Below are 13,648 nucleotides of genomic sequence, written 5' to 3'. Positions count from 1 at the left end.
TGTCCACGTCTGTAATTGGAACTACTGTATTTTTAATTTAAACATAAAATATCATGATGCTACAAAATAGATAATAATGATGATAACTAGGGCTAGGATTATGATGACGTATAAATCATGAAAAAATATCCTAAAAACAATGCATTTATGACCTAAAAATCTTAAAAAAATGCCCTTAAAAATGCCCTAAAAATTGATCTTACATAATTGGCTTAGTAGGAAAAGAGGTTTTGTACTAAATATTTAGACTGGTAATTAAATTAAATTTTACATATTTTTTTCTAAGTAGTATACTTTAATTAATTATTTTACCTGTTGTAGTTTCCATGTATGATCTCGTCCACCTCTGCGTCGACATGTGGACGTGAGGTCAGCAGTCAGCTGGTCGATCTTGGCCCTTCATGGGCTGTAGCGCCATGGATTTACTTTAGTTTTAGTTTCCATGTAGTGTACCACAAGGCCACGCTTATCCGGAATTAGCAGGTATAGAGGAGTCTATATTGAAGGGGTGGTTGGACTGATCCATTACATGGGGTGTACTACGTTAAAATGGCAATATTTGTGTAGAACAACGATTAAAATATTATACAAAATAATGGATATTAATGGACAAAATATGTAAAGAAAATATCAAAGGAAATAAACATTATTTTACATTAATAATGGAGATTTATGGCCAAAATTAAGTGAAAATACCTTAAAAATGAGCGAATGAAACAAAAGATGCGCTTATGAGTTGAAACAGGCAAAAAATGCCCTAACAAATATGTCTTAAAACACTCAGTTTACCACATAACATATAAATACTAAAGCAGCTAGGTTTCTGGCTTACTAGGAAAAAGATGCAATTTCATCAAAATCCTAGCTCTAATGATAACACTTACAAAAGGCTTTTAGAGAACCCGGAGGTTCATTGCCGCCCTCACATAAGTCCGCCATCGATCCCTAACCTGAGCAAGATTAATCCAGTCTCTACCATCATATCCCATCTCCCTCAAATCCATTTTAATATTATCCTCCCATCTACGTCTCGGCCTACCTAAAGATCTTCTTCCCATCCCAAGTCTCCCAACTAACACTATACACATTTCTGGATGAACCCATATGTGCCACATGTCCTGCCCATCTCAAACGTTCGGATTTAATGTTCCTAATTATGTCAGGTGAAGAATACAATGCGTGCGGTTCTGCGTTGTGTAGGCTAACTTTCTCCATTCTTCTGTAACTTTATCCCTCTTAACCACAAATATTTTTCTAAGCGTCTTATTCTCACACACCCTTAACCTCTGTTCCTTTTTCAAAGTGGGAGTCCAAGTTTCACCACAGGTATACAGAACAACCGGTAATATAACTGTTTTATAATTTCAAACTTTCAGCTTTTTTGAGAGCAAACTGGACGATAGAATCTTCTCAAGCATTTCCTATATTTATTCTGCGTTTAATTTCCTCCCGAATGTCATTCATATTTGTTACTGTTCCTTCAAGATATTTCAATTTTTCCACATCCTCAGAGATAAATTTCCGATCTAATTAATTACATATTAGTCTTAAGATAGACGGTTACGATTGACACAATTAAATTAAAAGAGGCAATTAGATAAAAAATGTACCTAATAAAAATAAACACAGTGGAATACATATTAATGTTGCTAGAAGCAAATACGATTCACTTAATAAAACCAGAAACCGACAATTCAATAAAATGTACAGAGTAAAAAGGAAAAAAAAATAATAATAATAATAAAGAAACAAAGGTAAATTCCTAGATGACGGACATCTTGTTGAATCTAGTAACTATGACTTTAATTTTAGAGTTAAATTTGAGTGATTGTTAGTGAGTTTTGTATGTTTTTAAGATTTCATACCAAGTGTCGTCAGGGTTTTCATTCATTTTGAGTGGATAATTTGGTCATTTATTGAAGTTGGTTTGACATGAGCGGTCGTATATTTTCTCTGATGGCTGAAGCGGTTTAAACTTAGTCGCTTTATGATATTTGTGAAAGATTTGTAAATATAGAAAATAGCATTAAGTTTTGTGTCGATTTGGCTTAAATTCTTCTCTGGAGAATAAGAATTGTGTCGATTGTGGAGGAGAAAACTGTGTTTCTGTGATTTCGAGGAATGATTTTCTGAATTTTCCGTATAGGTTAGATGTCATTAGTGTTCCAAGAAGACTTCATTTTGTGTAAATTCATGATTTAATTATACAAAGTTAACTGTACGTCACAGTAGTATTGGTTTACTGATTAACTTTATAAGTGTTAAAAGTGTATATATAACAATGAAGACGTGTTGATTTGGTTCTTTTTTGGCTGCATGGTTTAAGTTTCAAACGGCTGCTTCTGAAATCGGCACTAAAATTAACTCTGTTTTGGATTATTATGACTTTCGTTTGGTAAGTTGACCAATTACGATGTTTTATATTGTGTTTAATGATTCTGGGGGGTTAAGGGGGAAGCTCCCCCTTTAAAATATCAATATACAACAATATGCATAATTTTCCATCTTGGAGTTTGTCCGCCTCGTAGAAAAATAAACAAAGTCATTTTTACGCAAAAACTATGTCTTTATTTCAACTCAGAATTACATAATGGATGGCCATGTAATGTGCAGGTGGAAGTGTGAATATGCATGTGAATTGATTGACGAATGAATGAGTAAATATGCAAATGGATAGCTATAGTAATGAATGAATGTAATGACATGTTAATGGATGGATATACTAGTTGGGTAAATAAATGAATGAATGATACCCGGCCCCGGAACAATTTTTCCCTCGAAATTATTCAAATTAACTTTACAGGGAGTTATTCCTGAAATCTTAATTTGCATAATACACGTCACTGTACGTAACAGAAAACCACAATTTAAAGTCACACAGAGTTAGTGTGCACTCAAATGTTGGTTGCTTGACTGTTTTCAGCCCACTTTGAGGTATGTGGATATAGAGGGAAAAATTGGATCGGTGTCGGACAGAGTTCCCGGGTATCTCAGTGGGAGAGCGTTGGTACGTTTAACCAAAGGTCCCGGGTTCGATACCCGGCCCCGGAACAATTTTTCCCTCGAAATTATTCAAATTAACTTTACAGGGAGTTATTCCTGAAATCTTAATTTGCATAATACACGTCACTGTACGTAACAGAAAACCACAATTTAAAGTCACACAGAGTTAGTGTGCACTCAAATGTTGGTTGCTTGACTGTTTTCAGCCCACTTTGAGGTCTGTGGATATAGAGGGAAAAATTGGATCGGTGCCGGGTAGAGTTCCCGGGTAGCTCAGTGGGAGAGCGTTGGTACGTTTAACCAAAGGTCCCCGGTTCGATACCCGGCCCCGGAACAATTTTTCCCTCGAAATTATTCAAATGAATGAAAGTATGAATGAATGCACTAATGGATTAATGGATGAATCTATAGATAAATATGTGGATGGATGTATAAATAAATATAAAAATCATGTACAGATGGCGGATGTATACCGAAATCCATATGGATGAATAAAAGTACAGACAGATGTATGCATTACGGATGGATGAATGAGAAATCGGATATGCAGATTACTGTATAGAGATGTAGGTAAAGAAATATTTGCTGTCTGCAGGGATCACTTTGTCACCAGACACGTTTATAGAATTTCATATTGTCGTAAAATTTTCCTGCAATCCTGAGCACTTTTAGTCAAACGTTTAACAGGAACCAAGCATTTCGTATGACCTCTGCCTTTTCTCTACTCTCAAATCATTTCATGGCTGTTTAATTAATATCTTGCACCGGCAAATATTTGAAATGGTTTCTCCTTTTTTGCTTTGTGCACGTTGCAAGCTTCCAACATTCCTCTTCTGAATCACATTATTCGAAGGTACATTACACACAATGGAGCTTAATGAATTGGAACTTCCCGTGACAATAGAATGAACCTATTGGAATACGCGAAATTCCGAATTCCATGCTATTTCCGTGTATGCTACGAGATTACATTATGTATTACATTTTTAAATGTTTAATACGTCCTTCAGTGTGGTTGAATTGGTAGCGTTTAAGGCTACAAATCCAACTAACCGGGTTCAATTCTTGGCAGGAAAAGGAGACACATCTCCCGTAGATTATAGTTTTTATGTCCCTTGTTTTGTTTTCATACACTGTTATCTTAAACAGGAGTTTTACACCATATTGTACAGTTCCAGAAAAAAAATGTCCCGCCTGAGTTTTCTGAGTTAGATTCAACGCATTGCGCATGCTCAGTACTGCAAAAGCAGTTCAAGAGATCGCTTTGGCAGTTATTGAAATCAATTTTACTTCGATTTTTGTAGTAACCCGAAACGCATTTGAATAGATGCGATGAAAATTGATCTATTCTTAATAGTAGATGCAATGTGCCCAACTGTAGCAAAATTCTGCTACGCGTATTCGGGAGACGTAGCGGCGATAATCGAAATCATCCCGAAATGTAGCGAATTTATATAAAAAAGATCATTTTACAGGATTAAATTTGTATATTCTCTCTGAAACTTCCCAAATAAATTTTATTCTAGGGTCTGTAAGTGAAGAAATAGACTAGAGTATGCTGTCAAGTCTGCATGTACTGCTAGGAGCTGACGAGAAGAAGAGCGGAAGGAATGCGTGACGTAATACTAGAGTCATTACATTTCTGTAGCATGCATCTTAGTACTACGTGTCCTGAAAACATTAGTCGCGTTTCTAATTTAACATTTTACTGCGAAAGAATTTTTTTAACCATTAACCGTTAATTATTACTATTTAATACGAGAAAAATTCGTACCGGCACCGGGAATCGAACCCAGGACCTCCCAGTTCTGCGCGCTGAGCGCTCTTTCCAACTGAGCTATGCCGGGACACGATCCACGGCGCCGGCCGAACCCCTCTCGTAATGCTTTTTACGGCCTTACTACCTGCATTTGAGACGATACAAGTCATATATGCAGGAGCGCATATTTTTAATGACTTTGTGGCCATATTCAATGAGGTGGGCGAGACCTCATACAAAATGAATATGTGATGTATTAACCGTTAACAATAAAGTAAGTTATAAGTTATTCTCAAAGCATTTAAGTACTTAAATAGTAGGCCTATAGGGTAAACATTGGTAATTTCGTGGCAGTGGTTATTTCGTGATACTTTTTCTTTGCTCTTTTGTGAACTAACCAATGGTGTTACGAGATCCAAATTTCCGCCAAGGGATTGCATATGTTGTCCAGTTTCAAGAAACATACAGCTAAGCTTTGTGTGACTATTGTAGTTGCTTCAGTGCGCTTTTATGTTTGGAGAGAGCCAGTTTGCGTCGACTTCTCAGGCATACAAATTTTGTGGATGTTTGTAATTACATTACAGGCTTATTACTAAAGGTAAGCATATGATATTTTGTACAAAGATTTATTGTATCTTCATGAAATTTTAGGAAATGTTTTTGGAATTTTAGATACATCTGTAGTCGCCATATAGGCTTAGCTTTACTGATAGAAATCTTAGCTGTTTGAGGCGAAATTTTGTTGAGCATTAAGTGTTACAATTTTTAAAGTAGTATAAAATGTATTACAATAGGAATTTTAGAAATCTGAAGACAAGATGTGATAACAAAAAAGAAAACGGAGACGCAATGGGTTCAGTGTAGCTTCTGTTTGATTTGTTATGATGCTAAGTGTCAATGATAAGTGCTAGATGACTTGCAAAAATTGTGACAGAAGATGGAACATGGCTCCACCATTTTGGACCAGAGACAGAGGCAGACAATGGAGTGGCATCATGCAAATTCACCAAAGAAATACAAATTCAAAAGTACACCTTCGGCAGGAAACGTTATGGCTACTGTTTTTTCGATTCAGAAGGACTCTTGCTTGTGGACATCATGCCACACGGAACCACCATTAATTCTGACGGGTATGTTGCAACTCTCAAGAAACTTCAAGTTCCACTGAGTCGTGTTCGACGACATCGGGAGAAGCAGGATGTTCTGCTATTGCACGACAACGCACAGCCATATGTCAGTCACAAGACCGCAGACCAGATCAGAAAATTCGGATAGACAACACTGAAACACCGCCTAACAGTCCTGAACTGGCACCGTGCGATTACCATCTCTTGGTAAACTGAAGGATCCCTTCGCGAAACGAGGTTAGAAGATAACTCTCTTGTGCACGCTGCTAAAGAGTGGCTCAGACGTATTGGTCCAGACTTTTACCATGCTGGTCTACAGGCCCTAGTTCCTAGGTTACGTAAGGCAGTTGAAAGGTTCGGGGATTATGTGGAAAAGTGACATTTTGTTCCTTAAGGATGCATCTATATTCTGTGAAAATAGCAAAGCTGTAGGATAAAAATATAATTTTTAAACAAACGTTATGCATTACTTTTGGAGTTACCCTAGTAATATAAGCTATAGTAAAGTCCGTAATAAAAGTGTTCACCCTTTCAGGGCAAAGAAGATCCCTTTTTAATTTCAATTTTTACTTTGATTTCATTCTTATTATGTGTTGATATGTATTTCTATGTTTTCTTGCTATGAATATTAGACGGAATTATTATGTTTGAAGTCTTGTAACAATAAATGAGAATTTCATTTGATTTTAATGAATTTTTCCACAATTCTTCTACCTATCACGAAATTATCAATGCAATGTCACGAAATTACCAAGGTTATCACGAAATAACCAACCTTTCAGCTTAAGTTGTAAAAGTGGTTTTTGGCACATATTCAAGAACGTATCCAATCTTTTATGTCTCCAGATTTGTACAGCAAGTTATCGTCTTTTAGATGAAAAAATCAGAATAAGGATATATTTACACATTTGTATTTTAAATTAGTTTTCATGAAATTATCACGAAATTACCAGTGTTTACCCTATAATCGATAAGTTTACAATGCTATACTTTATTACATGAGTAACGAATATAATAATTGCGTAACATTATAAAAGAGTTTACATTGTACGAGTTTCATACGCTATTTTTTGTACAACAGAATTAAAAAGACATTAATAAAATAAAATAAATATTAATTAATTAATGTCGATTTTATAATAGATCCAAACAATAAATACGAATAAGAGACGAATAAGTTAAGCAACTTGCTTTCAGACGTGTCTTTATAAAATAAATTTGTTTCAATAAAATTAATATAATATCGAGGGCATCATACCAGAAGGGCATATCAACAAATGCAGTGTTATTTAAATATTTTAATGGAATCTGTTTATGTATTAATACAATCGTTTGTGAATTACAGTGGGCATGAGGAAAGATAAAAGAAAGTACCCTGATAAGTAGACTACCCTGTTAAATAGACAAGGATAGGAAAAAATATTTTATATTTAATTTAAATGACCCTATTGTAAGCTTGCAGTTTTATTAATACGCCTTGATATCATTAGGCCCTACTTATATTTCTGTTTAAAAATACGGTTTTTTTTTATAATAATTTGTCAGTAATGTGAAATAAATTGAATACAGCTTCCATATTTGATTTTCAAAGAGTATAAATTATGTCAGAAAGGACAATAAAATCTCTTTCTATTATCCCTAAACATATTTCTTCAGTACCGACAACCGTAGCGGAATTTTGGCAGCTCCGTAGCGGATTTCGTGTTTCTGGAGTTGGGCACATCTTTAGATGAATATTTATAAATCTTGCAATAAAATAGAATGATGGGAAACGAAAAATAACCTGCATAATTAATTGAAAAAGAAAAACTTTTTCCTCGACAATATCCGAACCCTGAACTTTGTAGTCTGCTAGCAAGCACGCTAGCACAGAGATATCGAAATGCTTGCAATGAATTGTCATAATCGGAGTTTTCGTACTGTATCGTATTTGTTACATAATGACCCTTAGGTATAAATTTGATTTTATATTGACATTAATTTCGTGCTTTTTGCATTATTTGTGAAATAGGCTACCTTCCTGTAATATTTATTATTCAAATGGTACTGGGTTGAAAACGATTGTTACATCGTTGTGGTGTGAATCGTGCTCTGTAAGGATCTTCAAGAATCGGGACAATTTTTTTTCTGAGACTGTACGTACATTCTTTATTCTTGTAGTTAAGATCTGAAGACTCTCCAGGAAATATCCTTACTGGCATGTAAAGACACGTAAATAAACTCAAGGAACTGACAAATTCATTTTGTTTTTACAGAGGACATAGGGAAAGTGACGAGAATTACATTAGTGCTATGAACACCAAAAATCCTGAAAGAAGGGCCACCACATTGTTTTCCAGCGCCCAGTTTTAAAATATTGTTTGTCTATACGTTTTAGAAAATGAGTCGTTTAACATCGCTGTATCAACTGCTATATTATCAGTGGTCTTTGGCGAGTCCGATAATTTGACATAGAATTACCCGACATTTACCTTACAGTTGCGAAAAGCTTCGGAAACAATTCCGTCCGGGGATCAAACTCAGTCAGTCCCAAGCTTCATAATGTAATATTTAAGATGCATCTTCGAATAAATCCTGGATTTAATCGTTGTTTTGGTAGTCTGCTCCAGCGTTTCTCTGGTTAAATATTAACCGAGCATTCTGGCAGTGGTTAGACCACTTATCGGCGGTGGGATGGAATTCCACGAGGCCATTAGCTACCAAAACAAGCTCTTTGTACTTCAAGAATCCTTAAGAGCTACCTTGATCTTGCCCAGTGATTGAAACTCAAACAGTGGGAAGAACTGGTTTAAATGACTTTGTGACTATACAAATGGGTCACTTTTGTTTCTACAGAATGTTTTTTGGTTTAATTATCTTTAAGTAGGGAAAAGCTGCACGAAAAACGATTTTTAGAGTTCAATTCGTTTTAGATACGTAGATTTTCGTAGTAATGTACAGTACATGTTTCATTCTACATAATTAATTCCAGTTCACTTTCCTCATAAAAATTTCTTTGTTTCTTTTTTTACATCAAAGTAGGACAACAACAATAGTTGCGGGATAAAGAGCAGCACTACGTAGTGTATTTGGGCATCAGTTCAATTTTTGTTTATGCTGATTATCTTGTTGGCTTCCTTTTCTGGAGGTTTTAAGGACCATTCACAATGAAAATTAAACGTAAACGTAATAATATACAGGCCTCCTATAAAAGACCTTTCCGGTTTCGAACACATGTAATTTACGTTCTATGAATCTAAAGTGCATGAAAAAAGTGCCAATGGAAAGAGAAACTCAAAACGTTTAGTTCCGTACCTTACAGATGTTCGATGTGTCCCCTCTTGGCAACACAGCACACTTCAAGCCTATAGTCAGTTCCACGTAGGTACGCGGATTTTCCGATCTCCGGATTCTGAGGTTATGTCTGTCCACCTTATCAGTAAGATGAAAAGTGACTTCGTCAGAAGACATCACGGAACGAATAAATTCATCATCGCTTTCAATTAAAGTCTGCATACTTACATAGAAATTTCTTCGCAGCACTTTGTCCTCTGGTTTTATGGCTTGCAGCAATTGTAATCGGTATGGATGAAATCGCAACCGCTTGCGAAGAATCTTGCCTTAAAATCAATGTACCGTTTACGGATTGCAATCCCGCAGGGTGAATCTGCACCAAGCTTTGTTCGGTAATGCCGTTGCACATTAATAACCGACTGGTTCACATGAAAATCAAGCTTTTCTGTTCTCTATAGCAGCCATTTCACCTCAACAACAAACAAATTAGTTTATATGCGCTATTATGAGGCAGTGTTACCAACTAGAAAAACAATGTTGCCACAAATAAATTTTTTGAGTTTCTCTTTCCATTGCTGCTATTTTCATGCACATTAGATTCACAGAACGTAAATTACCGAAACCGGAAAGCTCTGGACGAAAACTCAAGCGTCCCCAACTAACCTCACTGTATTACCAGTTTAATTTTGGTGTAGAGGTTACCATCCACCAAGTATATGTGTAATACTGTGATAATTTAATATGTAGCCACAGTCTAGTACATACAGTCACGAAGCTTGTGGTGATTTTTTGCATTTCTCGCGATGCAATGCTTCAAGCGGTTAGCAACTGAGAGTACTAGGAACAATAGACTGTGCGATGTTAGGGATCCTAGTGACTAGCAACTAAAGTTCAACTGTCATTGGATGCATATTTCCTACATATTGAGCTTCGCGTCTGTATATACTAGACCAGGCCTGCACAAACAGCGCTCAACGAGCGCGCGCGCTCCTTCAGAGCGGGAGAGCGGTGTTTACCGCTCGCCGAATCGGAGAGGAAGATACGTCAGAATGACATAGACTTGCTGTAGGTAGAGGAGAGGGAAACGACCACTCAGTTATCTTGTAGAGTGCAGTGTTAGGCCTATTCTCAGTAACTGTTTCACATTGCTTACCTACTGCTGCAGCACAGTATGGAGAAATCTAAGAGACGGAACATAACATTTAACATTTAACGATTTACAGCTCGAACTTATTGATCTTCAATGTGACCTAAGGGCTAAAGATCGTTTTAATAATACTACTAGACTGGTTGAGTTTTACAAGACTAAACATTAGCAATAATATCCACGACTACACAAGCTGGCTGTGAAAATGATTGCTATGTTTGGCTTAACATTTATATTTGTGAGCAACTGTTTTCTATAATCAACTTTAATAAAGGCAGACATCGAACATCTGTAACTGATGTTTCATTACGATCAGTAGGCTATTGTTCCTTTCAACTCCCAACAGCATAAAACCTCGTTTTGATGTACTGATAAATAAAAATATAACAAAATCATATTGTACATTTAAGTAGCTATAAAATTTCTATTACTTCTGTAAAATAAATATTAATTAATTAATAATAGTCCAAGGTAGTTTTGCAAACACTGAACGGGAATTCATTTCATAAGCGCTCGTAATAGTACTTCCTTTTGTGTATATTTTGTACAAGATTACCCCTTCTTCCAGTCCACCCTTATACAGAGCGCAGCTAATATCTGCCTTCCTCTTATGAGCTGTGAGCCGGCTCGGAGAGCGCAAACCTTGTGCAGGCCTGTACTAGACTGTGGTGTAACCAAGATTCAGATATTGTTATTTGAAGATCCCGCAAGACGAAAACGTTTACTAATGTATTATTTTAATGTAATATACTACTTGTGTGGATAAGTCATATTGACTGAGATTTAACATTAAAGGATTATTATTATTTATCCCTTCGTATTTATTCAGTAACCACAACAGCAGCAGAATGTAGCGGAAATTTTGGCGTCTTCATAGCGGATTTCGTATTTCAGTAGTTGGATACACTGTAATGCATATAACTACAGTTAATTTCCATTTCTAGGATTAAAAGCACGGCAGAAATGGTATTTACTCTTTCGCGTACTGGGAAGTGACCTGATTTTGATTTATGCTCTTTTATTACTTCCTGCACGCTAGCGAAGATAAATAGTAAACAGTTTTGTAAATACGTTGTACGCGATTAGTTACCCACACAGTTGGAATTAGTAAATCCCATCTCACTATAGCTGCATTTATGGATAGACAGATGAACATAGCGCCCCGCAGGGGACCTGAAAGAAGGCGGGTTTCTCCTTCCGCCATATCCATTACCGAGGCAGGCGTGTATCTGTGAGTAATGTCCGTTCGGAGTCAATTGAGCGGAGTTTACATCATGCCGCACATTTTGTATCATGATTGATAGCGAGGTCAGGCTTATTGAAACTTGATGTGGCACTCGGAGACGTAGACACGGCCAATAAACAAGTGTCACGCAGAAATTGATGCAATAAGCGACTGGTGTAAGCTCAGCCTGACCTGACGGGCTGTTTGTATATCATCAAGGCACTTCGGTTATCATTTGCAAGTACGTCATCGCGCGAGTCATGTCGCTTTGTCCGTCGGCGAACAAAGACGGATGCTTTAAACGTTAATAATAATCGTCATACAACGTAATTTGACCCCGAAACTTTTTCTGACTGCTGGTCAAGTCGGTACACAGCAGTGTTTAAGCTAGAAAATAAATAATTGTCGTAAAAATGCTCAAATGAAATAGTAATATGCGTTACAAGAGCGGTATGTTGAAGTTTTCATGTTCGAGGAAAAGTTTGAAAAAGCGAAACGTAGTTGAGCTTTTTTAATTTCCGAGAATTGAAAGAAAACATACCGCTCGTGTATCGTACATTATTTTGTGCGAGATCGTGCGTATTTGCTTGGTTTCCGCATAAAACCAACCCGCGGTAAGTCTAAAATTCCACATTCAGTATTCCCAACCGAACACACATAACAATTTCCCTCTTCTTACCGCTTAAGTGACATATTCATTTTACTGCTTTAGGCTTTTAACATATTATTTTTAGACACGTTCAATATAGTAATAATTATAAATTGGAAACTTACCACTGCAATTTCACCTAAATTGCAGTGTTAATTATTGTTTTTAAATATTTGCAAAACTTAAGTAAACTCTACAACTCCACTAAAGTTACTGCATTTCGTGATGCATGTAACATTAAGGAAGCTGTTTGTTTTAAGTTCGCATTTATAGACTGGGGGAAAAAAAAAGACAGACGTATATCAAGGCCTGCTGGAGTATAGTAAACGCAAAAAACATTTTAAAGCAACAATGTTGAAGATAGATATTTTTGTTTTCCAAAATTGCCGTCATTAAACAGAAACCAAGATGAAGATTTCATTGCAACTAATTAGAAATTCCTCTTTGTAATAAACGATCTTCGCACAAAATAATGTACGATACACGAGCGGTAAGTTTTCTTTCAATTCTCGGAAATTAAAAAAGCTCAACTACGTTTCGCTTTTTCAAACTTTTCCTCGAACATGAAAAGTTCAACATACCGCTCTTGTAACGCATTTTACTATTGTGCGAAGATCGTTTATTGCATACCTGAAAGAGGAATTTCTAATTAGTTGCAATGAAATCTCCATCTTAGTTTCTGGTCAATGACGGCAAATTTGTAAAGCAAAAATATCTATCTTCAACATTGTTGCTTTAAAATGTTTTCTGTGTTTACTATACTCCAGCAGGCCGTGATATACGTCTGTCTTCCCCCCCCCCCCCAGTCTATAAATGCGAACTTGGTAAGGTTATGTAATGATTTATTTTTAATTTTAATATTTTAACAATATTATTTATATAACATATTGCAGTAATAACATCGGCATCTGAAATCTTGTTGATTTTTTCACGGCTTAATGTTACTTGCATCACGAATGCAGTAACTTTAGTGGATTGTAGAGTTTACTTAATTTTTGAAAATATTTAAAAACAATAATTAACAGTGCAATTTAGGTGAAATTGCAGTGAGAAGTTTCCAATTTATAATTATTACTATATTGAACGTCTCTAAAAATAATATGTTAAAAGCCTAAAGCAGTAAAATCAATATGTCACTTAAGCGGTAAGAAGAGGGAAATTGTTATGTGTGTTAGGTTGGGAATACTGAATGTGGAATTTTAGACTTTCCGCGGATTGGTTTTGTGCGGAAACCAAGCAAATACGCACGATCTCGCACAAAATTATATGTGAGCGAATTACGAAAAGATTGTGCAGCATTCTAAATAAATTGTACAGAAAGATTTGACTTACAGAAAAAAAAGTAAATTTGCTACTTGGAGTTTTATTACTTTCAACCCATCTTACGATACTGTAGGTATATGTAAGTAAATAATTAGATCTATATTACTGCTGAATTTACATCACATTAAAATACGTCAATTTT

The 13,648-nt window shown here is 35.9% G+C and overlaps 1 protein-coding gene across 4 annotated transcripts in view; it reads left to right on the top strand.

Annotated features, from left to right (window-relative positions):
* Positions 1-13,648, top strand: part of sbb (scribbler) — a 678,201-nt gene that overhangs the window by 144,173 nt on the left and 520,380 nt on the right. The window lies entirely within an intron of this gene.

The sequence above is a fragment of the Periplaneta americana genome, chromosome 3 (assembly GCF_040183065.1).
Source record: "Periplaneta americana isolate PAMFEO1 chromosome 3, P.americana_PAMFEO1_priV1, whole genome shotgun sequence".
In the NCBI taxonomy this organism is placed as follows: Eukaryota; Metazoa; Arthropoda; class Insecta; order Blattodea; family Blattidae; genus Periplaneta; species Periplaneta americana.
This window is presented reverse-complemented; position numbering and strand designations above follow the sequence as displayed.